This window comes from Mobula birostris, chromosome 6 (genome assembly GCF_030028105.1).
Source record: "Mobula birostris isolate sMobBir1 chromosome 6, sMobBir1.hap1, whole genome shotgun sequence".
NCBI lineage: Eukaryota > Metazoa > Chordata > Chondrichthyes > Myliobatiformes > Myliobatidae > Mobula > Mobula birostris.
Genome location: NC_092375.1, coordinates 162,630,409 through 162,657,050, shown reverse-complemented (window position 1 = coordinate 162,657,050; position 26,642 = coordinate 162,630,409). Strand labels below are relative to the sequence as shown.

The 26,642-nt window shown below is 40.0% G+C and overlaps 1 protein-coding gene across 8 annotated transcripts in view; it reads left to right on the top strand.

Annotated features, from left to right (window-relative positions):
* Positions 1-26,642, top strand: part of itprid2 (ITPR interacting domain containing 2) — a 205,409-nt gene that overhangs the window by 80,556 nt on the left and 98,211 nt on the right. For 3 of the 8 annotated variants that reach the window (XM_072261763.1, XM_072261760.1, XM_072261754.1), the window contains exon 1: positions 24,386-24,571. The exons of 2 other annotated variants lie outside the window; for them this stretch is intronic. The gene's annotated coding sequence lies outside the window, so the exon portion shown is untranslated. Of the gene's footprint in view, positions 1-14,905; positions 14,926-22,075; positions 22,144-24,385; positions 24,572-24,892; positions 24,988-26,642 lie in introns of those variants that run through there. 3 more of the 8 variants (XM_072261759.1, XM_072261757.1, XM_072261758.1) reach the window with 3 other exon arrangements.

The window sequence follows — 26,642 nt, the reverse complement described above, 5'->3', positions numbered from 1 at the left end:
TGATGTATTTATCACCATGAGGACATCCATGAAGGCACTGATTGGGGGCTGCCGCACGCCTGTATTAGTCAGAAACACTCCAACTCCACTTCGGCTGCCTTATCGAGCATGTTCATGATCAGGGAGGAGAGGATCACTGAGATAGTACATTCGTTTATAATACTCTTCTCCAACTGATGCCAGCCTGATATGGTCATTTCTGAGGAGAGTGTCAATCTGAAGTTCCCGTAGTGCTCCAGGATGAAGTCCTTTATCTTCCTCGGAACATGATGTTGGTTCATCACAATCACCACCAACTCATGCGGTAATGACTCAAATGCGTTGGTAAGGTCTAGCCATAGTACGACTAGGTGCCCTTTCCTATGCACGCTTCCAACTTCAGATGGGAAACCATGTCAATATGTCCCAGGCACCCTAGGAATCCCTCCTTTCTGTACAGAAGTACCAATCTAGCCATTTTTGAGGAAAAACTCAGTCAGGCGATGGAAAAAGATGCTGAAAAAAGTCCCTTCCACACTGAGCAGCTAGATTGATCTGAACTGCTCAATGTTCTTGGAGTTGTCCTCTCTGGGGATCAAAACTCCCTCTGCACACCTCCACTGCTCCGTGACATTTCCCCTATGTCAGGGAAGCCTAAGGAATTTCCAAAGTAGCTGGAGGAGCTTAGGGTAGCATTTGTGCACTTGTAGAGTACTTTGCTGGTGTCAGGGGCAGAACTACCTATGGCTGCTCTGACTACTTCCTGGATCTCCTTGCCATTAAACTAAACTGCAGGAGGAGAGGGATTTACTGGGGCGCTTTGTTGTCCCAGCTCTACTCCTTCTCTGAGTCACTTAGAGAGTTTTGAAGGTGTAGATCAGGGGTTGGCAACCTTTTTGCCTCTGGGCCAAAACACGTATTAATGAGCAGACAGTGGGCCAGATAAATGACATTAAAAAACTTGAAAAATGGGAATTATCCATTTAAATACATCTAGTTATGTTTTGCCTCAAATTAATGAATAACACATGCTGGAAAATCATTTGTGCTTAACCAAGGATGCCAATTAGTAATCAAAGAACTCAGTTTAGTTGCAATTTATTTGAATCAAGGCATCTTTTGAATCTATTAAAAGGATACAAAGAATCTTTAAACATAAAACGTATGAACATGATGCATTGAGTGGTGGTTAATTAAGTATAATAAAAAAGAAAATTTAATGCAAACAGTCGATAAATCAATGTGAAACTTGATGCTGTCTGTTGCTTGAAAGCTTCTCAATGTTGGGTGTCAGACTTGTTGATGCCAAGAGCAAGACATTATCAGATAGGCATCAGTCAATCTTGTTCTCAAATGGTTCTTGGTGGGCTTCATTTTTGAAAATAATTGCTCACACAGATAAGCGCTGCCAAACAATGATGCCACCTTTTTTGCATGGTCCACTAAGTTAGGATACTTCCCACTTGGATGAATATATTTTCTATAGAAGTCAATCTGATAGATGCAAATAAAGAGACAGAAGCCGGAAGAGTTAGAAATGTACTCACCAAATACTTTGACCCATAGTTTACTGAATAAATAAGTATACTCACTTTGCCCTGTTTTCTGTCCTTGCTTGTATGAAGGTGGTTTACCTATTTATGCAAGTACTTCTCTGACAATAGATGCGTAACAACCTAATGTAACATTGTATGGAAATACAAGGTAACACTGATGCAGACATGTTTTATACATTTAACAAGGTACTTTATTAACGCAACAGAGTTAGTCAGTTTTTCAATGTTCACCGTCAGCCGGGTCATACTGTCCGTGAACTCCCTGTCGGTTGCCTCCATACGCTCCAGTATTTGTTTTTTTTTTCGTTTTAAGTTCTCCTGCGCGAAAGCCAAGAGCAATTCCTTTTAAGTTTTTCTACTCTGTAACTGGACAAACGCGCACCAAGTATACCGTTTCCTCTTCGCTTGTTTTCTGTGTGTCCTGTGCATGCCCAGTAGGAGGAGATTCGCCCAAATATCCGTCTAATGTGGACAGAGATATTTTGAGAAACGCCTAGTGTGGACGCCTGTCGTTTTTACTCGAAACCGGTGTTTTCAAAATTATCCGGCGTAGTGTAGACGTAGCCTGAAGCAAGACTTTCCAGGTGCAGATCCATGGTCTTGCGAGACTAACAGATACCAGCACTGTTTATTTCAGCATTTTGGGTTGACAATGCTTCCTTTGAATTGCATGTGGGAGACACCTCTGAACATTCAAATAACCTTGGTGGGGACACTTCCCTGAATTTACATAATGGTGCAAATTCCTCAAACTGATTGTTGATGCAGGGCAATTAACACAACCCATTGTCTTAATGAGTGGGTGATGTATATGTAATTTCTTAGTCGGTGAAGCAGCCTGTGCTTTCTACTTCAATTTACAAGAAAAGAAACAGAAGGCTAATTGCAAGCTCCCTGAACTTATTTTCATTTGCAATAAGAACGGAACCCTGGTTCTTGTTTGAATTAATATCTGCTATATTTGTAGAACTCCAGAATAATCTGTAACAGTGTTCTTCATATGCCATTTATCCATCGCTAGACATGAAGAATAATTATTGAAGAAAGCTGTGAAGAAGGTGCATGTGCTGAGGAAATCTCTGGGAAAATAAGTGAATTAGTTACTCAAGATAAAGTAGTTTTTATGTTTAGTTTGACACTGAACAGCAACTTAACCCTAGCCCATCAGAACCATGTATACAGAGTAACTGAGGTTTAGGAGGATTGAAAGTTTTTATGGAAAGGGCAAGAGAAGTACAAAAGAAGAGAAGAAAAAATGAAAAGTCATTGTATTCCTGCATTCTTATTTGAGCAATATACAAATCAGGGAGTGTAATGGATAGCAGATGGAATTGAAAAAAGTTCAAATTTCAAAGTAAATTTTATTAACAGAGTACATATATGTCACCATATACAACCCTGAGATTCATTTTCATGCGGGCATATTCAGCAGATCTATAGAATAGTAACAATAACAGGATCAATGAAAGGTCAAGTAGAGTGTAAAAGACAACTAAAATGTGCAAATGCAAATATAAATAAATAGCAATAAATAACAAGACCATGAGATAACAAGAGAAAGAACCTTAATGTGAGATCCAACAGCAGGAATTCTGCAGATGCTGGAAATTCAAGCAACACACATCAAAATTGCAGGTGAACGCAGCAGGCCAGGCAGCATCTCTAGGAAGAGGTACAGTCGACGTTTCAGGCCGAGACCCTTCGTCAGGTAAGAGATAGTAAGACTAATCTCTTACTAACTCTTCCTTCAGTTAGTCCTGACGAAGGGTCTCGGCCTGAAACGTCTACTGTACCTTCTCCTAGAGATGCTGCCTGGCCTGCTGTGTTCACCAGCAACCTGATGTGAGATCATTGGTTGTGGGAACTTCTCAATGGATGGGCAAGTGAATGTAGTTGTCCCCTTTTGTTCAAGAGCCTGATGCTGGAGGTGTAGTAGAGCAAATTCAAAAATACAAATGGTTGACTGTATCCACTCCATTGAGTTTCATCATTTGTACACCAGTTTTCCTCAGAGGATTAGTGAAGAACTAAGGTGGAGAATGTTAGGGAGAGAATTCCTGAACCTGATTAGTTTGTGTGTATAATTATAACATAGCCTTGTATTCATGGTTGAAGAATGGATGTGCAGAATTCCATGCTGTCAGGTTAGAGCTATTAAAGATGTGGTGAATGAGGGGGAAGTTGAATGGCATGTGAAGTTATAACGGAAGAAGCAGTGGAAAAGTACTGATGGAAATACTCTAAGACTAACTCAAAGGCCCAATGGTTGCTACTCATGCTGGAAGAAAATAAAAATGTGACCAGTGTGAAGAAGTTTATTCTGATCTAAATCTCTTATAATGTCTCTCTATCCTAATTTATGCTTTTTTGTAATACAATCAAAGTGCCATTTAAATTGTATGGATTGAGCAATATGCATTTTGATTTAATGGGTTTAGTTATGCTGGATGTTCAGTCTGTGGTGTCTGAAATGTGCCAAATGGCAGTTTATCAACATTGCACACAGAGGTTGCACCACCATATATTTGCAGGTTTATAGCAAAACATTTCTGTGTAAAGATTCATGTTATGTAATTTCTGAAGACAAAATATAAGTGTATCTGGGTCTTTTGTTATGGACTTACTTGTTTGAAATCAGACATGTCCTGGATTTTCCTGAAGAAGAGATAATGTATGCTAATCGGAGCAAGAGGCCGACAGAGAAGGAGTAGGAATCTCGGAGAAAGGACTTTTTTTTTACACTGCTTGGGGAAAAGAGGCTAGACTGCACAGGCAGGAGGGACCTGTACAAGAGAGACGGGTTACACCTGAACTACAAGGGGACCAATATCCTTGCAGGGAGGTTTGTTAGTGCTTTTGGGGAGGGTTTAAACTAGATTTGCAGGGGCATGGGAACCAGAGTGCCAGAGCAGATAGTGGAGTGGGGGTGAAAATAAATGTTGTTAAAGGTTCATGCAAAGTCACAAATAGAAGGATTGTTTGTGGTGGTAATAATCTTCTGAGGTGTGTCTACTTCAGTGCAAGGAGTATTGTGGGGGAAGCTGACGAGCTGAGGGCGTGGATTGACACATGGAATTACAACATTATAGCCATTAGTGAAACTTGGCTGCAGACATGATAGAGGCAGAGGGATGAAGGGTGGTGGGGTGGGGGTGGGGGTGGGGGTGGGGGTTGGCATTGCTAGTCAGGGAAAATGTTACAGCAGTGCTCAGGCAGGACAGATTAGAGGGCTTGTCTATTGAGGCTATATGGGCGGGGCTGAGAAACAGGAAAGGTATGAGCACATTAATGGGGTTGTATTATAGACCACCCAATAGTCAGCGAGAATTGGAGGAGCAAATCTGCAGAAAGCTAGCAGACAACTGCAGGAAACATAAAGTTGTGATAGTAGGGGATTTTAATTTTCCACATATTGATGGGGATTCCCATACTGTTAAAGGTCTAGACGGGTTAGAGTTTGTAAAATGTGTTTAGGAAAGTTTTCTAAATCAATGTATAGAGGTACCAACTAGAGAGGATGCAATATTAAATCTCCTATTAGGAAATGAGTTAGGACAGGTGACGGAAGTGTGTGTAGAGGTACACTTTGATTCCAGTGATCTTAACACCATTGGTTTCAACTTGTTCAAGTAAAGATAGATCTGGTCCTCGTGTTGAGGTTCTAAACAGGAAAAAGGCCAAATTTGAAGAAATGAGAAAGGATCTAAAAAACGTGGATTGGGACAGGTTGTTCTCTGGCAAGGATGTGATTGGTAAGTGGGAGGCCTTCAAAGGAAAAATTTTGAGAGTGCAGAGTTTGTATGTTCCTGTCAGGATTAAAGGCAAAGTGAATAAGAATAAGGAACCTTGGTTCTCAAGGGATATTGGAACTCTGATAAAGATGAAGAGAGAGATATATGACATGTATAGGAAACAGGGAGTAAATAAGGTGCTTGAGGAGTATAAAAAGTGCAAAAAAATACTTAAGAAGGAAATCAGGAGGGCTAAAAGAAGACATGAGGTTGCTTTGGCAGTCAAGATGAAGGATAATCCAGAGAGCTTCTACAGATATATTAAGAACAAAAGGATAGTAAGGGATAAAATTGGTCCTCTTGAAGATCAGAGTGGTTGGCTATGTATGGAACCAAAAGAAATAGGGGAGATCTTAAGTGGGTTTTTTGAATCTGTATTTACTAAGGAAACTGGCATGGAGTCAACGGAAATAAGGCAAATAAGCAGCGAGGTCATGGAACCTATACAGATTGAGGAGGAAGAGGTGCTTGCTATCTTGAGGCAAATCAGAGTACATAAATCCCCAGGACCTGACAGGGTATTCCTTCGGACCTTGAAGGAGACTAGTGTTGAAATTGCAGGGGCTCTGGCAGATACATTTAAAATGACGTTATCTACGGGTGAGGTGCCGGAGGATTGGAGGATAGCTCATGTTGTTTCGTTATTTAAAAAAGGCTCTAAAAGTAATCTGGGAAACTATAGGCCGGTAAGTTTGACGTTGGTAGTAGGTAAATTATTGGAAGGAGTACTGAGAGATAGGATCTATAAGTATTTGGATAGACAGGGACTTAATAGGGAGAGTCAACATGGCTTTGTGCATGGTAGGACATGTTTAGCCAATCTATTAGAGTTTTTCCAGGAGGTTACCAGGAAAATGGATGAAGGGAAGGCAGTGGATGTTGTCTACATGGACTTCAGTAAGGCCTTTGACAAGGTCCAGCATGGGAGGTTAGTTAGAAAGATTCAGTCGCCAGGTATACATGGAGAGGTAGTAAATTGGATTAGACATTGGCTCAATGGAAGAAGCCAGAGAGTGGTAGTGGAGGATTGCTTCTCTGAGTGGAGGTCTGTGACTAGTGGTGTGCCACAGGGATCAGTGCTGGGTCCATTGTTATTTGTCATCTATATCAATGATCTGGATAATAATGTGGTAAATTTGATCAGCAAATTTGCTGATGATACAAAGATTGGAGGTGTAGTGGACAGTGAGGAAGGTTTTCAAAGCTTGCAGAGGGATTTGGACCAGCTGGAAAAATGGGCTAAAAAAATGGCATATGGAGTTTAATACAGACAAGTGTGAGATATTGCACTTTGGAAGGACAAACCAAGGTAGAACATACAGGGTTAATGGTAAGGCACTGAGGAGTGCAGTGGATCAGAGGGATCTGGGAATACAGATACAAAATTCCCTAAAAGTGGCATCACAGGTAGATAGTGTCGTAAAGAGAGCTTTTGGTACATTGGCCTTTATAAATCAAAGTATTGAGTATAAGAGTTGGAATGTTATGGTGAGGTTGTATAAGGCATTGGTGAGGCCGAATTTGGAGTATTGTGTCCAATTTTGGTCACCAAATTACAGGAAGGATATTAATAAGGTTGAAAGAGTGCAGAGAAGGTTTACAAGGATGTTGCTGGGCCTTGAGAAACTGAGTTACAGAGAAAGGTTGAATAGGTTAGGACTTTATTCCCTGGAGCGTAGAAGACTGAGGGGTGATTTGATAGAGGTATATAAAATTATGATGGGTATAGATAGAGTGAATGCAAGCAGGCTTTTTCCACTGAGGCTAGGGGAGAAAAAAACCAGAGGACATGGGTTAATGGTGAAGGGGGAAAAGTTTAAAGGTAACATTGGGGGGGGGGGCGCTTCTTCATGCAGAGAGTGGTCGGAGTGTGGAATGAGCTGCCAGATGAACTGGTAAATGCGGGCTCACTTTTAACATTTAAGAAAAACTTGGACAGGTACATGGATAAGAGATGTATGAAGGGATATGGTCCAGGTGCAGGTCAGTGGGACTAGGCAGAAAAATGGTTCGGCACAGCCAAGAAGGGCCAAAAGGCCTGTTTCTGTGCTGTAATGTTCTATGGTTCTAATGAAATCATATTTGCAAAATAAAGTTCCAAAGCTATTCAAATTAATATACTTGTAAGCCGATTCACATGTACATCAAAGCATAATAAATTGATTCTGAAAAAATATCTTGCTGTATATCTGTACTATTGACTATTATGAACAGTGTGCACAGAAGATCATATTTGTTTGTTGTCTTTTTTGGAGGTTTGCTGCCTTGACTCCATTTACCTGATTGGTTTTTGAAATTAGCTGACATGCTTTTGCACCTGAGTCTGTGTAGCATAAGGAAGATGGTGTGGCAATGAATTGTATTTTTGTTTAATAATGAAAGTTGCAGCCTTAAATGTATGTGATACTTATATATCAGTGTGAAAAATTGCTGGTGTGACGGTGGAGTGAAGGGAATTATAGAGGCATGAGAGAGGATTTGGCCCGATTTGATTGGAAAAGAACACTGGCAGGGATGACGACAGAGCAGAAATGGCTGGAATTTCTGGAAGCAATTCAGAAGGCACAGGATATATACAGGCTAACAAGGAAGAAGTATTCTAAAGGAAAGATGACAATGGTAGCTAACAAAAGAAGTCAAAGCCAATATAAAAGCCAAAGAGAGGACATATAATACAGCAAAGATTAGTGGGAAGTTAGAGGATCGAGAAGCTTTTAAAAACCAACAGAAGGCAACTAAAAAAGTCACTAAGAAGGTAAAGATGGAATATGAAAGTAAGCTAGCCAATAATATTAAAGAGGATGCCAAAAGTTTATTCAGATACATAAAGTGTAAAAGAAAGGCAAAAGTGGATTTTGGCCTGCTGGAAAATGATGCTGGAGAGGTTATAATGGGGGGAGGGGCAATGAAATGGCAGATGAACACACTAAGTATTTTGACCAGTCTTCACTATGGAAGATACTAACAATTGGTGGAAATTCCAGGTATCAGGGGGCATGAAGTATGTGAAGTTACTGTAACTAGACTGAAGGTTCTTGGGAAACTGAAAGGTCTGAAGGTAGATGAGCCATCTGGGCCAGATGATGTACACCCCAGAGTTCAGAAAGAAGTGGCTGAATATATTATGGAGGCATTAGTAATGAACTTTTAATTATCTCTAGATTCTGGAATGGTTCTGGAAGACTGGAAAATTGCAAATGTCACTCCACTCTTCAAGAAGGGAGAGAGGCAGAAGAAAGGAAACTATAGACTAGTTAGTTTGACCTCAGCAGTTGGTAAGATGTTGGAGTCGATTATTAAGGATGAGATTCAGAGTATTTGGAGGCACATAATAAAATAAGCTGTAGTCAGCATGGTTTCCTCAAGGGAAAATCTTGCCTGACAAATCTGTTGGAATTCTTTGAAGCAGTAACAAGCAGGAAAAAACAAAGGAGAATTGGTTGATGTTGTGTACTTGGATTTTAAAAAGGCCTTTGAGAAGATGTCACATATGAGGCTGCTTAACAAGCTACGAGCTCATGGTATAACAGGAAAGATTCTAGCATGGATAAAGCAGTGGTTGATTGGAAAGAGGCAAAGAGTGGGAATAAATAGAGCCTTTTCTGATTGACTGCTGGCGATTAGTGGTGTTCCACAGAGGTCTGTGTAGGGTCAATTCTTTTACATTCTATGCCATTGTCTTGGATGATGGAATTGATGGTGTTGTTGCAAAGTTTGCTGATGATATTAAGATAGGTGGAGGGGTAGGTAGTTCCGAGGAAGTAGAGAGGCTACAGAAAGACTTAGACAGATTAGGAGAATGGGCAAAGAAATACCAGATGGAATACAGTATTAGAAAGTGTGCGGTCATGCACTTTGGTAAAAGAAATGAAAGGGTTGACTATCTTCTAAATGGAGACAAAATACAAAAAGAACTGAGATTTTGGAGGATTTCCTAAAGGTTAATTTGCAGGTTGAGTTTGTGGTGCGGAAGACAAATGCAGTGTTAGCATTCATTTCAAGAGGATTAGAATATAAAAACAAGGATGTAATGCTGAAACTTTATAAAGCACTGGTGAAGTTTCACTTGCAGTATTGTGCGCAGCTTTGACCACCTTATCTTCGAAAGGATGTGCTCAAACGGGGGAGTGTTCAAAGGAGATTCACGAAAATGATTCCAGGATTGAATGGCTTGTCATATGAAGAGCGTCTGATGGCTCTAGGCCTATATTCACTATATTCAGAGGTGACCACATTGAAACATCGAATGGTTGATAGGGTTGATGTGGAGAGAATATTTCTATAGTGGGAGAGTCTAAGACTGGAGGACACAGCCTCAGAACAGAGGGGCGTCCTTTTAGAATGAGATGAGGAGGAATTTCTTTAGCCAGTGGGTGGTGACTCTGTGGAATTTTTTGCCACAGGCAGCTGTGGAGGCCACATTATGTATATTTAAGACAGAGGTTGATGATCTTTGATTGGTCAGGGCATGAAGGGATATGGGGAAGAAGGGAGAAGATTGAGGCTGAGAGGAAAATTGTATCAGCCATGGTGAAATTGCAGAGCAAACTCGATGGGCCAAATGGCCTAATTCTGCTCCTATATCTTCTGGTCTTATGGTGATCACCGTGGAGTGGTAGAATCAGAACAGGCATTGTGTGCCTGTCATTAGGTCACTGAGTGGCATGCTAATGTTTTAGCAACAGGGATAGCTCTATTAAATAACTGTGGCTTGTCAATTTGTTACACTATTTGTTTTCTGCACAAGGCACTAAAATCAGGGACACAAATTCAACTGAAGGAAACGTGATGGGATGCATGTTAACTGCTGTTGTGTCAATAGATTGGGTTGAATTGTTAAGATGAATCAAGAGCATTCCTTATTGAGTGCTGAACGTTAATTGAAATGTTTTAGGTTCTGTTCTGATTGTGGTATGTGGTGGGCTGTGAAACATTCATTTTGTAGTGAACCTGACTGACTTGATTTTTTTCACTTATGTGCGTGTGTCTTTACTGTAACACAAAGGAAAAGGACTGAGAGTTGATGGATGCCTTTAAAATTGTCAATGCCTTGATGGGGTGTTCAGTTGTCGTGTTTCCAAAGCCTGGGGGGCATAAATAAAAGGAATCTGATAGACATTTGTGAGAAACTTCTTTATTGTTGCGGTGATGATGTACTATTGTAAAGATGAATTGCATAGACACTTACAAGGTAACCAGGCAAACCCTTTGGGAAGAAAGGAACAAAGTGGTATGTACCAGCATGATGTGATGAAACTGTATGAGAGGGCACGTGATTAAGGGAAAGAACAGATGAGGATGTGAGAATGCTGCATGTCTTCATTTTAGGCGTATATTTTCAAATGCTTTCTCGATTTAGATTGTGTGTAATTTCCACTCTGCTTGAGAATGTTTTGCCAACGTGGGTAACACTGTTTCAAACTATTCCACAAGCAGATGTCCTTTTTCTCAGTGGTTTTGTTCAATGGAAACTGAATTATATTAAACCTTACTTAACAAGCTGAAATCATTATGAGCAAACTGATCTTGCGAATAGTGATTGTTGTGCAACCAATTAAGAACATTCATCCAGAACTTTATTTCTACTCTACTTAGCCTACTGGTTAGTAATTCAAAGAGCGGATAACATTGATATCTGGTATATGAGTGCTGTGGAGCTGTTTTCACCCAAACATTACTTTTTAATACCAGATAAGCACAAATAAACTCTTCTCAGGCTTCCATCCGGGTACAGGTATCAATTATAATCGACGTTTGGATGATCCCTGATGAAGATGGCAGTTTGTCATCGCAATGTCAATTATGATTGATACCTGCACCTGGCTGGAAGCCTGAAAACAGTTTATTCGTCATATGCGCCGGGAAAGGACTAGATCCTTTTTCACTAGATATGTACCTCTAACCTCACATCTTTTCAATTACTAATTCCAGTAAGTTGGGGTAGGCATGGGTGGGAATGAATTGGAAATTTTCTCTCAATTACATACTACTTCTAAGGTATGTATAAGCTTACATTTAGCTAGAACTATGGCATTATCATTTAGCTTCTTGTACGGCTGGGTTACCATCAACATTTTGTTTTTGTCTGGTACACAGTAAGTACTTCTGATTGGGTATTTACTTTCTCATGGAGATGTCTGTAAATTTCAGGATTTATGTTATCCTTCATTCACTAATTTAGAGAAGGTGGAATGAATAAGGCACTTCTTATTTTATTCTTGAATCAGTTTTTCGACAAGTGAAATGATTGGAATTGGGAACACTGTTCCAGCCCATTATTAAAAGCAGTCCAAATTTGTAAGGTTAAGTATGTTCCTCTCCATCTGATTGGAATTCAACGGAGTGACTCTTCAGCCATATACGTAAAATGAACTAAATGAACAGTATTCTGTCAGGAGTGACCCTATTATTTAAGCCTGACAATTTTGCTCTACATTGCTCAGTGGAGGTAAACTTATTAACTTCTTCCATGTAATCATTTTCTGTAATGAAGTAATATACCATGTAATTGCTGTATCAAGATTAGACATAAGGTTTAACATTTTAATTGCAAAATAGAAGTTTTCTTTGCAATAGTCTACTGCAGTCAAGAGATTATTAGAAGGATTGCAGGAACTGGAATGAAATAGCAAAATTGTTCTAAGGTTTTAAAAAAAACACGGATTCTAAGTAGTACATGTTTCCTCAAGGTCTTTTTTTGATTCTGCTTCTAGATTATTTGAGATTGTGGTCACATGTGATCCTCTGATCAGGTGATTAGAGATTAATTAATGACTTTGTACAAAAATGTAAATGTGAATCATGAATTGGATCTTCTGAAGCATCCATAGTTGTGCACCACTTACTCAAGAATTGATTCTTGGGACCTGCAATGAAAGGAGCCAAAGTGCCTGCAGTAATTGCATTATGTGACATAATATTGATTTTTGTGGATCAGTTAGGTTGCTAGGACATGGTGAGCTAATTGGGCATTGGTCTCAATACCTAGAGAAAGGGTTGGGGAAGATTACCCAAGGATTCCACTTCTGTTTATCATCCAGTCACTCCTGCTGGAAGTTGGAGTGATACAATCACAGACACCTATTTGTTGAAGGTTAGACTTGAAGAATCCTTGGAGAAGGCTATGAAGAAGGTCTGGATGGTCTGGAAGAGGGAAAATGAGAATGAAAATACAAGTCAATTAATCCTGATCAGGTAGTTTATGATTTCAATTTGATAATGAACAGAAACTTAGCCTTAACACAGACCACTAAGTTGAATGAAGGATGTAAAAGAAAAAGTTGAATCAAGAAACAGCTTTCTGATTGTTATTATTAGTTGCATGTTTAAATGAGAATGATGTGAAGGTCAGGAAGTGGTGCAGATTGGTAATAACGTATCCTTACTGAGAGTATGGGCAATCCTCGAAGATATGTACTTAGCTCACTCTCCATGCACAGCTCGACCAGCTTCCATAAATTTGCCAGTCGTACCTCTGTTGCTGGTGGAATTTCAGATGGCAATGAGGAGATATGCAGAAGTGAAGCAGGTCAGCTAGCTGTGTGGTGTCATAAGGAGCTGATTGTGGACTTCAGGAAAGGAATATTGGCTGAATACACTCCAATCTTCATTGAAGTATCTGTGGTGAGAAGGTTGAGCAGCTTCAAGTTCCTGGGTGCCAACATCTCAGAGGATCTATCCTGGACCCAGCACGTTGATGCAAGGCATACCAGTTGGTAGGTTAATTATCCTATGGTTAGGCTGCGGTTAAATCAGGAGTTGCTGGGCTGGGCAGCCGGAAGGACTGGATCAGCCTACTCTGCACTGTATCTCAATAAAAATAAAAATCACAAATAAGGCACACCAGTGGCTGGACTTTATTCAGGCATTGAAGGAGGTTTGGTATGCCGCAAGTACAGACTTCTGTAAGTATATGGTGGAGAATATTCTGACTAGTTGCACCACTGCCTGTTGCGGAGGCTCCAGCGCACAAGATTATCAGAGGCTGCAGAGGGTTGTAGATTCAACCAGCCCCATCATTATCAGTGCTGTTTCTGAAAACACAAATATAATAAGTACACAAAAAATATTGATTGCCTACACCAGTGATCAGGTTTGATAGGTTACAAGACAACATCTGCCAGCTTGAACTCAAGTCTCAATGGTGCAATTAACTTAGCCATGTTGCTGCTTGCAATCTACAAAAAATACTGACAGCTGATTGCAGGTTTCTTGATCGTATTTATATTTACGGAACTGAAGACTGCTTCTGGTTTGAATTAATATCTGCAGTATCCACAGAACTTAAGAACACTTCTTCAACCATGAACACTTCCCTTTTATTCCTTCTTTTTGTGCTATTTATTTATGTTTTGTAATTTGTTATTAATGTTATGTCTTTTTTCTGTACTGCTGTTGTAAAACAAGAGATTTCACAACATCTAAATCAGTGATAATAAACCTGAGCAATACACAAAATGCTGGAGGAACTCAGCAGGCCAGGCAGGATCTGTGGAAAAAAGTTGTCGATATTTTGGGCTGAGGCCCTTCTTCAGGACTGGAGGAAAAATAATGAGAAGACTTGAAAGGTGGAGGGGGAGGGGAGAGAGAAACACAAGGTGATAGGTGAAACTGGGAGGGGGAGGGATGAGGTAAATAGCTGGGAAGTTGATTGCTGAAAGAGATAGCGGGCTGGAGATAAGGGGGAGTCTGATAAGTGGGCGCTGAAGGCCATGGAAGAAAGAAAAGGAGGGGAGGAGCACCAGAGGGAGGCGATGGGCAGGCAGGGAAATAAGGTGAGAGAGGGAAAAGGGGATGGGGAATGGTGGAGAGGGCAAGGTGGTGGGGCATTACCAAAGTTCAAGACATCAATGTTCATGCCATCAGGTTGGAGGCTATGAAGATGGAATATAAGGTGCAGCCCCACCGATCTGAGTGGCCTCATTGCGACAGTAGACGAGGCCACAGATAGACATATCGGAATGGGAATGGGAAGTGGAATTAAAATAGGTGGGCACTGGAAGATCCCACTTCTGGCAGGCGGAGTGGAGGTGCTCAGCAAAACGGTTACCCAGTCTACGCTGGGTTACTCACAGGAGGCCACACTGGGAGCACCGGACACAATATATGACCCCAGCAGACTCACAGGTGCAGTGTTGCCTCACCTAGAAGGACTGTTTGAGGCCTGAATGGTAGTGAGGGAGAAGGTGTAGGGGCAGGTGTAGTACTTGTTCCACTTACCAGGATAAGTGCCAGGAGGGAGATCAGTGGGAAGGGACAAATGGACAAGGGAATTGTGTAGAGTGATCCCTGTGGAAAGCAGAATGTGGTGGGGGGGGGGGAGGTAAGACTTCACCTGTGAGTCTGAGGTGCTGCCTTACCTGCTGATTGAAAGGTCTCGGCCTAAAACATAGGCTTTTTATTCCTCTCCATAGATGCTACTTGGCCTGCTGAGTTCCTCCAGCATTTTGTGTATGTGTGTTAAAGGCAGACCAATAAATGCTGGGGATGACCAAGTCAGTGCTGATGTCATGGTGGATTAAAGGACAGCAAGAGATGACAGAGGACAAGACCGAGAACATTGAGGGCTTGAAAAGAGACAAGAGAATCTTGAAATCCAGGTATTTGTAACATTATGGACCATGCAATGGAACTGCAAGCACAGGCTGACGGGTGATTGGGAGTGGCAGCCTTTTAGGATGGGCACTAGAATTTTTAAAGAGTTTGTGTATGAAAAGTGGAGGGAGCCCAGATAGCAAGGTATTGAGCAAAGCAAGTCTGAAGGAAATAAGGACATGGTTTCAGCAGCAGCTGAACTTGTGAGGGAGGTGATGACTGAGAGTTTCAACAGCGGATGAATTGTGGCAGATTCAGGTTAGATGGAAATGGGTAACTTTGAAATTGGCATGGTCATGTGACCATTACTGGGTGTCACACCTCACTGTCAGGTGTGGGTAAATGTGCCAGACGAGGGTCACTAGTTCAAAAAAAGACAGCTGGTCAGCGTAACAGTATGTTAGTACAAAGGGTTTTATTTAGTGACAGGTGAAAAAAAGAGCACAAACTTCCCTAAAGTTGTGAAGAAAAGAGGTATTTACAAAAGACAAATGAAACCAAACACGTACAAAAGTTTACAAATATACAGGGGCTTTCTCCATGACACACTTTGTCGTTAACTTTCCAATATAACTATTCACCAATCATCAAATCTAACCTCCACACCTCTCAGTAAAGCCAAACTGAGGGTTTAAATCTGCCTGCGCAGGGTGTGGTGTGCCTGCTCCCACTAACCCAGGGCTAGTTAGTGCCTGCTCCCACTAACCTAGGCATTTTTTTTAGGACACCCCAAACTGTCTCTTGGGTCTTTTGGGGCTGTTCTGCTGTCTACAAACTGATGTACCACCAGTGTGAGTGAAAATAAATGAGACTGTTTGGAATGCCTTTGTCTAGAATCCTTATTTTTATGAGTTATAAACCAGTAGAGCATGTTAACTGAAGGAATTGTTTTAATTAGCCAAGCTAATGATTGTTTTACTGTTGGGGTGTGTAGTGAATTCCCAAGAACTGCAGAATGGGAGGGCAAAATGTGTGAACTACTGGGGAAAGTAGACCAGGGACAGAACAAGGAAGAGTGACTAACCGGGTGAAGGGGCAATGCTCAGACAAGAGAAAATCTGCAGATGCTGGAAATCTGAGCAACACACACAAAATGCTGGAGGAACTCAGTAGACCAGGCAGCATCTATGGGAAAAAAAGCACAGTTGACGTTTCAGGCCGAGACCCTTCGGCAGGACAAAGGAGCAAGGTTAGCGGGAGAATTAGTGTTGCCAACCCATTCTGTCATACTGGGCTTGATGGACACCTGAGAAATGGATGGAGACTATAGACAGAAGAAAGATGTTTTATGAGAACCAAAGGCTCTATTTTGGTCTTCTCTATTTAATTAGAGGATATTTCTGCTCATACAATTCTATCTATCAGATAAACATTCTGGCTTGTTAAGTACAATGAAGAAGTCAAGTGACGTGATGGTTAAGCAGAGCTTTTTGTTGGCAGAACACATTTGCAAGCTGATGCAATGTTTATGAATGAATGCCAAAATATGCATCTTGCTATTTAACTTCAAGTACTTAAATTATTAAAGATCCTTTAATTTGCTTGTGGAATGTGGACTTTGTTGACAAGGTTGGTAGAATTTACACAATCCCTAAATTACTCTAAACTGGATCATTTCAGAGGGAAGTTGAGAATCATCAACATTCCTGTGGGTCTGAAGACGTACACAGCAAGGACAACAGATCTGCTTTCCTAAAACATAATTACAAGAGTCATGCTGACCTGCATTATTATAAGAGCCTACATGACCAGAATAAAGGTCCCTAAGCCCACCAAGTCCATGTAAATGATCAAATACTCATTTACTATAATTGACTATAAGTCCACAGATCCCATTTTATTCTTGTCATTCTCAGCTCTCTCAAGATTTTCCCAAGTACCTACTCTCCGTGGACAATTCACAGCAGCCGGTAACCTAGCAAATTGCATGTGGGAGGATGTCACGGAGCACACGCAAACACCATGCAGACAACAGTAGTTGTCGGGATTGAACCCTGTTTGGTGGAGCTGTGAGAGAGCAGCTCTGTGTTGGTTGCACCACTATGCCACTCTAATCAAACAGATATCAACCAAGCTTAAATAATGACATTGCTTATGATCACCTTAACCGAACACCATATCTCTAGCATTTATTTCTTAAAAGAACTTGGAGCACTTCCTTGAAAACTTTCCTCTCTCTATCTGGTAATTAAATCCCATGATAGAGCTCAGAAGAATGAGTTTGTTTTTTGGTGTCTTGTGCCAGTCATATAAATAGCACTGCCTGCTGAACAGACATCAATGACTGTAATTGGAGCCTCAATACTGGAAATATTGTTTTAGGTGTGAATGCTGAATTTGCTTCATATATCTTCCCAGTAAATTTGAAGGATTTTGTGGAAACTGTTGCTGGAATCTCTCCAGAAGGTAGTTAAATCCCAGAAACACATAAGAGGACAGGGCTACTGAATGGTAGACTATGAGCCTCGGTCAGGATCAGGTCTTGATGAATAAGTTGGACTGCATTAACACGTTAATGGGAATTGTCTTCCCCAAATATTTTCTTCTATGTTCAGCTCTTTTTAAAAAATCTTGACTCTTACTTTAGATTTTTAGAAAGGACTGCAATTGTTTGAATTAGTTAGACAGCTCCTGGCAGTTGTAACATCATTGCATTCTTCTGCCTCTTGGTTCAAGGAAAATATGTTCTCTTTTTCAAGTCTTGACTGCGAGAATTCACTGAACCATTGTAAAGTCTCCTGATGACAATGTCTCCCTCCCCTCTCAAACATTTATACATGTTCAAATGTGGATTTTCCCAACTAATTTTACAAAGTTAAAAAATCCCGTTTTGACTTATTGGCTGCCCTGGAACTACACTATTCCACTTGATAAGCTTTGTAGGTAATACTTGCAGTTAGACGTGCATTTTACATCTACATACTCCTATGCAGCAGGACCTGGACACTCTCCAGGCTTGGGCTGACAAGTGGCAAGTAACATTTGAGCCACAAAAGTGCCAGGCAATGACCATCTTCAACAAGAGAGGCTCTAACCATCGTCCCTTACCATTCAGTGGCATCACCATCACTGAATCCCCTACTATCAACATCCTGGGGGTTACCATTGTCAGGAAACTGAACTGGTCTAGCCATATAAACACCGTGGATATCAGAGCAGGTCAAAGGCTAGGAATCCTGCAGCGTGTAACTCACCTCCTAACTCCCCAAAGCCTGTCCACCATCTACAAGGCTCAGGTCAGGAGTGTAATGGAATGCTCGCCACTCGCCTGGATGAGTGCAGCTCCATCAACACTCAAGATGCTTGACACCATCCAGTACAAGGCAGCCCTTTTGATTGGTATCCCTTCCACAAGCATCCAATCGCTCCACCATTGACGAACAGTTGCACCATTGTGTACTATCCACAAGATGCACTGCAACAGCACACCAAAGTTCCTAAGGCAGCACCTTCCAGACCTACAACCACTACCATCTAGAAGGCTGAGAACAGCAGATACCTGGGAACACAACCACTTGGAAAACCCCCTCCAAGTCACTCACCATCCTGACTTGGAAACATATCGCCATTCTTTCACTGTAGCTGGGTCAAAATCAAGGAATTTCCTCCCTAACAGCATTGTGGGACCTACACCTCAGGGACTTCAGCAGTTCAAGAAGGCAGCAAATTGCCACCTTCTCAAGGGCAACTGTATCTGGCATGCCCACATTCTGTAAATGAATACCAAAAAAAAAACAGATTCTGTATGGATTTGACAAAAGTGCATGACCTGAAATGATTTCTGAGCTATTGTGTGTTTCCAGCAGTTTTATTTCTGTGTGTATTTATTATCCTGTACCGTATTTTATGATAGATTTTTCTTTTGTAAATGTTTATCTTTGGGTTTATTGGTATGGAGTGTAGAGGTCCATATGTGTTCAGATGTTTTTGACACTTTGGTAGTTAATAAACCAGAAATATTATAGAAAAAATATTATGATAAAGTGTGATTTCAATTCAGATCAAATTTTTAATTCAATATCCTGACCTCTGTATCCTGAATGAAGCAGGAAAATTCGATTCAGTGTTCACCAGTGGCAGAGATTCCCAAACTTTTATGTGCCATGGATCCATACCATTAACCAATGGGTCTGCGAACCCCAGGGTGGAAACCTCTGGTTGAGAGGAACCTTCCTGAATGTGAGGTTGGTGTAGAACAGACTAATATGCTGGAGCATGTTGAGGTTAAGAAAGAGAGAATATTAGAGCTTATGATAAGCGTTTGTATAGATACTGTAAATCACCAGAGCCAAACAAAATATATCCCATGTTACTATGAGAAGCAAGTGAAGAGATTTGGGGGCATTGACGATGGCCTTTTTATTCTCACTGGCCACAGGGGTAGTGCCAGAGGACTGGAGGTTGTTAGTGTTGTATCTTTCTTCAAGAATTTTAATCAGGATAATCCTGGGAATTATAGACCAGTGAGTCTTATATCAGTGGTGGTAAATTAATGGAGAAGATTCTTAAGGACTGGATTTGTGAGCATTTGGAGAAGCATAATCTTATTAGGCATGGCTTTGTGAGGACAGGTTGTACCTCATGAACTTGACTAACTTTTTCAAGGATGTGAAAAAACAAACTGACAAAGGTAGAATGATGGATGTGGTGTATATTGATTTTAGTAAATCATAAACTAGTTGCTGCCTGACCTGCTGAGTTCCTCCAGCATTTTGTGTGTGTTGCTTTAGATTTTACTAAAGTGTTTGACAAAGTTTCCCATGGCAGGCTTGACCAGAAAGTTATGAGGCATGGGAGCCATGGAAACTTGGCATTGTGGATTCAGAATTGGCTTGCCCACAGACGGCAGGCAGTGGGTGGTTCTAGGTGAACAGTATTCTGCCCGGAGTTGTGTTCTGCAGGGATCTGTTCAGGGACCCCGTTTCCATGTGAATTTTATAAATGATTCGATGAGAAAGTGGAAGGGTGGGTTAGTAAGTTTGCAGATGATATGAAAGTTGGTGGTGTTGTGGATAGTGCTCAAGGTTGTCCTAATAAGACATAGACCAGAAAATTGTGAAGAGATACACTTTGGAATGTTGAACTTGAAGGAAGAGTACCAGGTTAGTAGCAGGTTTCTTAGCAGTGTGGTGGAGCAGTGGGATCATAAAGTCCAAGTCCATAGATTCGTCAAAGTTGCTGCACAAGTTGATGAGGTTGATTAATATGGTGTATGGTGTCTTGGCCTTCCTTAATGGGAACTGAGTGCAAGCGCCATGAGATAATGTTGCATTTCTGTAAAACTCTGGGTTATCACTTGAATTATTCTGTTCATTTCTGATTGTACGTTGAAAGACTGAGCACGCTAGGGTTTTTTTTCTTTGGAGTGAAGCAGGATAAAAGGTGACTAGATAGAGGTATATAAGATAGCAAGAAGCATGAGTATAGTGTACAGATAGTGCCTTTTACCGACAGTGGCGGTGGCCAATACCAGAGGACATCCTTTTAATGTGAGTGGAGGGAAATTTAGTGGAAACGTCAGAGGTATTTTTATTACACAGAGAGTAGTAGGTGCCTGGAATTCAGCACCTATGGTGGTGATTGAGGCTGATACATGAGGGACATTTAGGAGACTCTTATAAGCACATGGATGAAAGAAAAATGGAGGGTTTTAGGAGGGAGGGGGTAAATTGATCATGGAGTATGTTTATACAGGTGAATACAACATTGTCGGCAAAAGGGCCTGTACTGTGCTGGATTATTCCATGTTCTGTGTTGTTAAAAACTACCATTTATTTCAGTTGTTAAATAAGCATAGTAACAATACATATAGTATGGATGTTAGATTATTTTGAATAGCTTGCAGATTTGAAATATTAGTGTAGATTTTTTTTTGTAAGTGAGCAGCAGACTTTTGTCTTTCTTGGGTTATATCATATAGATTCAATTTCAAATAGATAGAGTCCCATTGGAAATGTTTATATTTTGTGTTTTGTGGGAATGAAGTAATAATTGTGAGTGTTTCATTTTAAAAGCAAATGTTTTACCTCTATCTATGTGTAGTCAAAATATTTAACTAATGTGTTGCATGAATCTTGGGAATTGTCAATAATTATGACAGAAAAATGAATCCAGTGTTTTTAAATTCCACATGTGACAGGATGTACAAATCTCCAAAGCTTTTCTTGAATATGTGAATTGATCCAGGCTGGCCAAAGTATGCTTAACATCAAATTGATTTATTGTCAAAATTAAAAATTGTACACCAGGATAAAGCAGGAGGTGCTGCAGTGAAGTTCTAAAGCAGGAAATTAATCTAATTTAGGAGGTCTGGAACAGGTGTCAACCCCTAACCATTGTAGAATTTGCACACTTGAGAAGAATCATGGAACTGCTTAACTTAAAAGCAGTGATAAATCATACCATTGTTTCGGTATTTCTTGTTCAAATATTCTAAAGTTGTTTTCAATTCTAGGCACTGAATTTTTTTTTCTGTGGCCCTCCTGTCAAACTTGTGAAATGTCTCCAAGGTAACTTAGGTTCTCAGGCCATTTATCAACTGATCCAGTTGATGGGATCCACTAGGCCACCAGGCTCAATTTTCCAGTTTGTTCATGATCATGGCATTCTTAGCCCTATTAGCAATTGTGCAGTCCTCATATTAAGATGGCTGATTAGTTAATTTCCTATTAGTCAATATTAGTGAAAATCATCAGATGGGAAAGGTGTTGCTATAGCAGGTATGGTCAATACATCTTGGGATGTCTACTTTGCTCTTAAGCAGACCCTTTTATTAACCATATTGAACACTTCCCTTTGTAGATGTGCGGTCTACTTTAACTGATCATGTTTATTTACGTACAGTGGGCATGTAGATCCTTTATGTACTTGCTGTGTTGATTGCAGTGCTGAACTAGTGTATGCTGAAATAGAATAACAATGAAAATTAGATCATTACTTATGTCTTAAAGTTAAAGCAGTTTGGTCTAGCCTTTGTTATTTGTCAGGAGCCTGAAAGTTGTCCAGGCTTTGCAGAAGATTGCGGGTGGACAAGGGCATTGGATGAGGTGTTTTACTTTCACTAGCAATTATCTTTTTGTCCAGGGATGAACTGTGGACTGTGGGAAGCTTTTCCCTTGGCTCCGTTACACCTCACTTTCACGTGGTTGACAACTCAGTGCCCTGATGCTTTGGCTGAGGTTGTAATGAGGACCGAAGCCAAAAAACTCTGGTGGAGGCCAAGAGTAAGCAAATTATTAAACTTTTAAATTGAGTAAGTGCTGTTTAATAGGAATGTTTGCCATCACTTAGCTTTTTGTGGTCAGGGCACAGTGCAGTTTTCCACATCATTGGACAGGTGCCTGTTTATTACCTATTCTGCAATCATTTGTTTGGAGATGTGTGTTTGCATCAAAAATATGATATGTGCATTGCATAACTAAACAACTGCTTTACAGCTGGCTATAGTGATAAAGAACTTCAAATTAGAATGAATGAAAAAATTGATAGATTTGAATGTGTGTACACTGGTATTTATGTCCTTTCACACACCCGTATCAGATGACAGCCAAACGTGTGCTTTTTTAAGTGTAATCATATTGTCAAGAAGGAAACACTTCAGGTAATTTGCAAATTCCATGGATGGTAGCAACATCAATGTTGATTTAAGTTTAAAAGTTGACCAGCATGCAGTGATAATTCTCCTGCACTTCAAAAAGTACCATGGAATTTTTTAATAGATACAGATCATTGGTTAACATGTCATCTCCAAGACTGCAATTCTTAAGTGTAACTTTCCTCTGATACTGCAGCAGAGATTTGTCATGCAGTGGGTTTATATTTGAACTACCTGGACAGGGATTTAAATGCACATTTGAGTTGTTGGTGAGAGAACTATCAATAGAAATCTGCTTGAAGATGTTAACAAATGGGTAGAATCCATATGAAATAATTTTAAACACTGACATTAACAATAAAAAGTTCTGTTGAGATCGTTGCTAGCCTCATTTATATAATCAATTCTTGTTTTAGACAAGATCACCTGTCCTTCATTATTATTACTGCTATTTCAAAATAGCCATTTGTACATATTTTATAGAGATGATATTGGCCAGTTTGGCAGCAAGCATATGAAGCACATTTGTGATTATTTCAGTGAATTTAAAGTTTATCTTGAAATTTACAAAGACAAGAGTTAGAAACATTGAACAGCCAATGATTATTTAAAAAGAGAAGGCGGATTCATTCTACATATGTCTGTCTGCTAAAGAAATTTTGCGCAAGTACAAAATGTACCAATGCAGTAAACAATTCAAGAGGTTAGTACTTGAAAATAAACAGGGTCCTCTCTAGTTGGACATTATGAAACTAAAGATTGCAATTCAAATCTCATTCCCCTGACATTTTTTAGAATTTGAAATTGGTTTAAAAATTTTAGAAATAAGAATTTGTAGAGGAACTTTGACAGTTAGTCCTGACGAAGGGTCTCGGCCTGAAACGTCGACTGCACCTCTTCCTACAGATGCTGCCTGGCCTGCTGCGTTCACCAGCAACTTTGATGTGTGTTGCTTGACAGAATCAGATTTTTTTTGTTGGAAGTACAACTAATTCATTAACATCTTCACGGATTGAGAGCTACTTGTTCATATCTGGTCTAATTTAAACGTAATTCCCCTGTGACTGATTACAAACAGGGTTGTAACTCAGCCAGCATCACGGGCACAAGTCCCCCCCCCCCACCCCCATCAGCAAGGACATCTTCAAAAGACAGCATCCATCATTAAGGACCCTCACCAACTAGGACATGCCCTCTTCTCATTATTACCATCAGGGAGGAGGTATAGAACATGAAGATCCACACACAACGATTTTAAGATTAGTTACTTTCCCTCTGTCATCAGATTTCTGAACTGTCCATGAATGGTTCATCTTCTGCACTATATTTTCCAATGTTTAACTAATAGTATTTTTTATGCCTTGCACTGTTCTACTGTCAAGAAACACCAATTTTCACAACATATATGAATGATAATAAACCGGATTTTAAAAAAAAATTGTATCTTGCCCTTAAAAATGGCTTGTGTGTCAATTTAAACAAAGATGCTGTGGTAGATTAGTCCATTGTGTTTTCTCCAGTTCCATTCTATCCAAAAGCAAACCCATTTGTCAGAAGTATTTGAGTATTTCCATTATAATCTGATTTTAATTCCAAATTTCCATAATCTGATTTATCTTCTTTCACAATGGTAGTGGCTTATTTTCCAATGTCATCAGCTGACATGTGGAGATCCAGAATACATTTTGGATTTCAGGAAAATTATGCACCTCAGTTTTGAGATGGCAGCTTTTTTTTGTCAAGAGGGATTTGTAATGTTTGAAACGATTAAGCAAAGCGAGTCAGAAAAGCAGGAAGTTTCTTAACTGTTGACAATAGAAAGGTCAGTTACTTCCTCCTGACCTGTGACGTCTGCATTACGAGGTAGTTGGGATGCAGAACGAATTGGAATCGTTCTTGAATGTCCACTCTTTACTTTTGATTGTAAGAGAGAAAAGTTCATTGACATCTTTCTGACCGACTGGATATGGATTTAAAACTGGATTGGGATATAATGAGTTTATAAACAAAGAGAAGACTTGATTTCTGTTCTGTGCATCTTTACGGAAGCTAAAAAGGTAAGGCGACGTTAATCAGTGTATTTTACATTTTAGCTAACATGTAACAGAATTAAAAGCACACCTGCGTTAAATCCTGTTGGAATTAGCGGCGGCGGACTCAGCTCACCAGTCCGTGTAAACAGTTAAAAAGAATTGAGTTTCGTTACATTTACGGCTGTTTCTTAAAGGATATTTGAATTGGCTTTTCGCCAGTGAGATAGTTGCCATCACAATTTGAGCTTCTGTGCAGGAATTACAGGCAGCTGCGTTAAAATGAGGATCTGTCTTTGCGTTTCTGCATTCGGGGTTAAAAGGAACAAGAAGAAACTGCCTCTGAAGTATTGACTCAGAATGTAGCAACTGTTTTAAAGCTGCCTATTTTTAACTGCTTTCTTTTTATGAGTTCTGGTTGGATATCTTTTGGAGCGGCCGAGGTATGTTCGCCCACTTCCTGAATTTAACCACAATATAGTGGCCAAGAACCAAACCAATGTTTAGGAATTCTGAAAACGTTATCGTATGAAAGTAGCCGGTTTCTAATCTTAAAGAGAAGTATGTTATTTCAGGTGAAAAGTGTTGCTTTCAAGTTTCATGTGTTTAGTTGTATTGTTAAAAACACAAACCGAACTATGGTGAAATGGATTACCCTGCTAACCTTCAGGGTAAAATCTTTATAAGGAAGCATTGATTTCTAGCGAAATGGGAAAGGTTTTTGGATATACTCTTTGGAGACTGCACGTTGAATAAACCTGGTCATTCCATTCTTGTTTCTCACTTGAATTTCCACTGCTCTCCCTTCCCCCTCCCCAGTACCTATAGAAATGTGAATGGCCAATCATTGCAGATAATGGAAGTATTTTTATTTTTTTACCCGGAGTCTCCGCAATTGGTGCGTCTGCCTAGAAAATAAACAAACGCTGATGATTGCTGAAAGACAAATAATGAATGATATTGGAATTGTGAGTTTTAGGTTTGGACTTGAACTTGGAACTTGTAGATAACTCCCGCAGCTGTGTTGAGAAATAAATAGATAAGCGCGTTTAAGTTTGAAAGGCTGGTCTGTTTGCCTTTGAGAATAGACTATTGTTATTTACATTTTAAAATGTCGTGGCAGCGAATGCCCCTCTACTGGGATGTGTGGGGATGGTGAAGTATAGTTTTCTGTTTCTCTACCTACTTGCAATAGTTGATATTGTGAAGGGATTTTTTTTTCCTGCTGGAGTACTTTTCATTTTTTTATTCCTTAGTTAAACTTGACACATCTTCTTCCTTCTCCATCTCTAGTTCTCCCTGACTCTCTGTACTCTCCTGCACAGATTCTCTTCCCTTCTGGTCATTTCTCCTCTCACCGCCCTCCCTTCAACAGTTATTTTCTTATACTCTTTTGGTCTTTGACAATTAGATGCGTCTTCCTTTTCCCGCAGCATTGTGTCTTTTTTCCCCTGTCACTTGCCTTATCAAAGTTAAAAGTACATTCATTATCAAAGTATGTATAGATTATAAAACCTTGAGATAAACTTCCTTACAGGCAGCAACAAAGCAGAGAAACCCAATAGAACCCATTAAAAGAGAAGATTATAAAGTTATTTACATTATTTTAAGGTATCTACTGAAATATATTTAGCTGCTATTGTAATTTGAAGTGGTTAACTCTCTCGGCACATTGTGGGTGTGAATTCCCGAGCTCCCATGAATTCATGCCTACAACAAACAGCTGTTTTCAGTTGCTCACAGTAGCCATAACAACTGAACTCAAGCAGGAGTTTTGGATCAGTACTTGAGTTAGGGGCCAGTCTGCATTGAATTATGTCTGCAAGTGTGTGCTAGATTTCCAAGACGTTGACAGTGATCAATTGTGAGTAAATGATTTGTACACAAATGATATGAGTCTTCTGCAGTATTCTTGGATAACTTCTCTGTAAAATGCAGTTGAAATATTTGTTAGTACCTTTCCTGTAGATTGGATGCTGTGAAATCTTGCTTCTTCACTGGATGCTGAGATACAAAGGTGTTTTTAACAAAAAGATAATGCAAATTAAACTTGTATGTGCCAAATGATATGAACAGTTTGAATTTAGTTCCTTCAATG